Source organism: Triticum dicoccoides, chromosome 7B (assembly GCF_002162155.2).
Source record: "Triticum dicoccoides isolate Atlit2015 ecotype Zavitan chromosome 7B, WEW_v2.0, whole genome shotgun sequence".
NCBI lineage: Eukaryota > Viridiplantae > Streptophyta > Magnoliopsida > Poales > Poaceae > Triticum > Triticum dicoccoides.
In genome coordinates this window covers 211,190,680-211,194,925 of record NC_041393.1, presented here as the reverse complement: position 1 = coordinate 211,194,925, position 4,246 = coordinate 211,190,680, and positions in this window count along the sequence as shown.

Here is a 4,246-nt window from a genome sequence, read left to right as displayed (position 1 = left end):
GGGGGGTTGGATGAACAGTTCCCGGTGGGGCTGGATGAACATGACCCCGTGGAGGGCTGGATGAATAGGACGACCCCGTGGAGGGCTGGATGAACAGTAGATGGTGGAGGGCTGGATGAACAGTAGCCCGTGGAGGGGTGGTTGAACAGGAGCCCGTGGAGAGGGCTGGTTGAACAGTAGCCGGTGGAGTAGCGCGCGGTGGAGGCTGGATGACCAGGAGCCCGTGGATGAATAGTCAGAGGTGGAGGCTGGAGGAGGTCGACGATGGATGAACAATAGCCCATGGAAGCTGGAGAAGGTCGACGGTGGAGATGAACAGTATCCCGTGGAGTCCCGTTTTGCGGTACGCCACACCCCACCCGATGAACAGGACTCCCGTTTCGACCGTAGCGCTCCAACACAAGTCCGTTTCCTCCATTTTGCGGTACGCCACACCCCTCCTCATCAACAGGACCCCGTTTTGACCATCGGAGGTCCAACAGAAGTCCGTTTCCTCCGTTTTGTGGTACGCCAGACCCCTCCCGATGAACAGGATCACATTTTGACCGTGGCCTGTCAAACACAAGGCCGTTTCCTCCATTCTGTGGTATGCCAGGCCTCGTTCCATCGGCTGTTCCGTCCAAGCCCTCTCGATGAACACGACGATGCATTCCGTTTCGACCCAGCCGGTTGGCTCCCCATATACACGACGACGACGCAGTTTCTCCGTTCCGACCCAGCCATGTACACGAGCCCTGGCTGTACATATGCGCGAGTAGGTGTTCGAATCCCCTCCTGTATGTACGTATGTGGCCGTATTTACTTTCTTGTACCCTGGCCGCTGTACGTACGTGTACATGCTACGTGCGCGCCTCTACTACGACATGTGCGCGTCTACATTGACTAGTATGTACGTACACGTTCGCGACTAGAATGACAACGCTACGTACGCTTCGACCAGGTGGGTCCCGACTATCAGGCACTTCCTTACATGCGAAGATGTAGCTGGTGGGTCCCAGCAGTCAGGGGGCGAATCAATTTTTTTTTTGCCCGAACGCACTTCCTTGTGTGCGAAGATGTAGCTGGTGGGTCCCAGCAGTCAGGGGGAAACGTTTTTTTTGCGAAATGTAGTGGCCTGTCCGGTGGGTCCCTGCTGTCAGGTGGAGGAATAATTATTTTGCGCATAATAAGGAGCCAATCCCTTGCGACTGCCCTGGACCCAGCTGTCAGCCTATCAACGTATAGTACTCTTCCGATGGAAGTTGTTTCTTGACCACGTTGACGACACCACACCGAGAGCACCAGGGCGGTGGACGACGACGAGGCCTAGGAAGGGGATGACGCGGAGTCGGGGAAGACACGGTAGTGGATGCCCACTCGTAGAGGAGTATGAGGGTTCACTAGTTCGGCTGTGGTGTGAGGCTGCCGTCGCCGTAGAAGAACAGGGGGTGTGGGTGAGTAGGGGGATGGCATGGCCAGCGGTGGGAGTAGTAGGGGGCGGTAAGGTCTCCGCGACATCACAACCGGCCACAGAGGCAGGAGCACGCGACACGATCAGCGCTGGTTTGGGCGGCTGGAGCAAGAAGACCAGAGGTTGAAGAAGCACTACGGCCGTTGGATGCACATCGTACGGTTACTGGAGCTAGAATCGTTCATATTGACTAAGTTGAGAAAGCCCTCCATCCCCGTCAACTTAGTTGGCCCACAAGTCAGCCTCCCACTTTGGTGGGTCCCAGCTAGCAGGGGGTATTCATTTTTTGTGTGTAATAAGGAGGCACTTCCTTGCGTGCGAGGATATAGCTGGTGGGTCCGACCTCTTAGTGGGGGGAACATTTTTTTCACGAAATACAGAGGCCCTTCCGGTGGGTCCCAGCTGTCAGGTGGAGGAATCATTATTTTGTGCATAATAATGAGGCATTTTCTTGTGTGCGGCCGTGGAACCAGCTATCAGCCTCTCCACGCACAGTCTACTTCCGATGGTGTCGTTTCTTGACCATGTTGACCACGTCGCGCCGAGCGCATCCAAGATGGTGGACGACGGCGAGACCCCGGACAGCAACGAGTCGGAGATGGGAAGACGCGGGAGTAGAGTCGCAGTCGGAGAGGTGTACGAGGGTTAACCGGTTCTGGTGCGGTGTGGTTCGGCAGTCGGTGGAGAAGAACATGAGGTGTGGAGGGGTGGAGGGATGGCCTGGCCAACGGTGGAGTAGCGCTTCACAGCGAAGCATGCTAAGCAGAGCTTCTAGCAGTAGGAGGCGGGAGGTGGTCCCAGTGGCGCTGGAGGAAGAAGACGAGAGATTGAAGATGGATGCCGGTCGTTGGATGTAAATCCAACGGCTAACGCTGTCAGAATCATTTTTTGACTAAGTTCACAACGACTTGCGTTGGCTTCGACCTATTGGCTCACATTTCAGCCTCCAATAATGTGCCACGTATTCAATCCATTTTTTCAGAATTTATAGTCTTTTTTTTGCGGGGTAGAATTTACAGTCAATTTGATTTTTTTTAATTATAGTCCATTAGCGGGGTTGGGTGAAAAAATAATGTAGCGTCCATGCGGCCTATTTATTTTTTTCCTAAAAAATTACAGGCCATTTGCACTTTCTCGAAATACATGATTTTGTTGGGCTGATTCTAATTATAATGTTGGGTTGGGCCAGCAATGTTATCAAAAAATAAACAGGGGCTGAGCATTTTGTTATAAATATATTTAACTAATAAGTGATTTATTATTACATTCGTCCTTAAATCTTACAAAGCTTTTGTACACAATCACTAGGATTTTCGTGCCAAAAAAAATCCAGGATTTTATTGTTAAGAAATTATTTTTATAAGTTAATAAGATGTGGGATATTGTTTTCTTACATATGTAAGTATCTATTAAATATATGATGACAATAAAAATAATATATAATAACATATAAAATAATTTAAATATATATAATATACTTAGAAGGGAAACATAAGTTGAACCGGTCGTTCCTATTCTTATATAGAAAAATAGAACAGACGTCTGCGTTTTCTTCAAGAAAATACATAAATTGGGCTGCCGATGTTTCAAGAAAAATAAAACCTCGGATGGGAGGTTCATAGGCCGGTCGATACATGACGACCCTCAAGAAAATACAAACCGACATGTCGTGGGTTGCGCATGATAAAAAAGGAAGCCTAGACGGGGCAGCCCAAAACCGAGCTGATTCTTGCTGCCCGAGTGATAATAAATGATACCTGCCAGCTCCCGGGCTTCGTTGTGAATTTATCTCCTATAGTAACTACGTTGAAGCACCTAAAAAAATGTAACTATATTGACAAACCCGTCGGCCCCAATGTCAGCATAGCATTAGGAGGAAGTATTTTTTTGATGAGGCACTTGCTTGCATACGGCCATAGACCTGGTGGGTCCCAACTTTCCGCCTCTCCACGTATAGTCCTCTCCAGATTCCTCTCGTTTGTTCAGCATGTTCACAATGGCAGATAGCGGCGTCGCGGCGAGCGCACAAAGGTGCAGGAGGGGATCCGACCACCTTAGGAAGTGCCTTATTAGTAACGAAACTACTGAACTAGCCTAGTGGCCAAGTGACACTACCCGATAGTTGTTCCGCCCGAGTTCGATTCCACCTTTGCAGGGAAAATATCACCAAATTTTTTGCCTCTGCCTTTATTGACATGTGGGTCCCCATTGTCATCTACGCACACCATGTCCAACACTTGCCAAAACTTTGTCCCTCGTTTTCTCTGTGTTTCGCACACTCGACATTGTGTGGGCATTTTGAAAATAGCATATCTTTTTGACAGTGCATCATATGAAGATGTGCTATGCATGAATGTTGATCAACATGATGTTAATTAGCTGGTAGTTCCATTTTCGACCATGAATAAAACTTCCAACATGATATTAACCCTGTTTGAAAAGGCCGTGTTAATATAAATGCTCTGTCTCTGAAAGTTGCAGTTTCTTATCTAAAACTGAACTTGTAGTTTCTTATCTAAAACTGAACTTGTAGTTTCTTATCTGAAACTGAAACTTGCAGTTTCTTCTCTGAGAATCACATTGTCTGCACTTTTATACTCCTACGAAACTAAAATTTTTTAAGTGCTAAAAATAGATCTCTAGAATTCATAAAATACTTCATATGCTCAATACTGCAAATCTGAAATTCAAAAGACATTAATATCTGAAAGCACTATCAAAATACACAACACAAAACACAATTCACAACCTGAAAATACTGACAACCCTAAGCTCCTCCTGACAATTCACAACTTG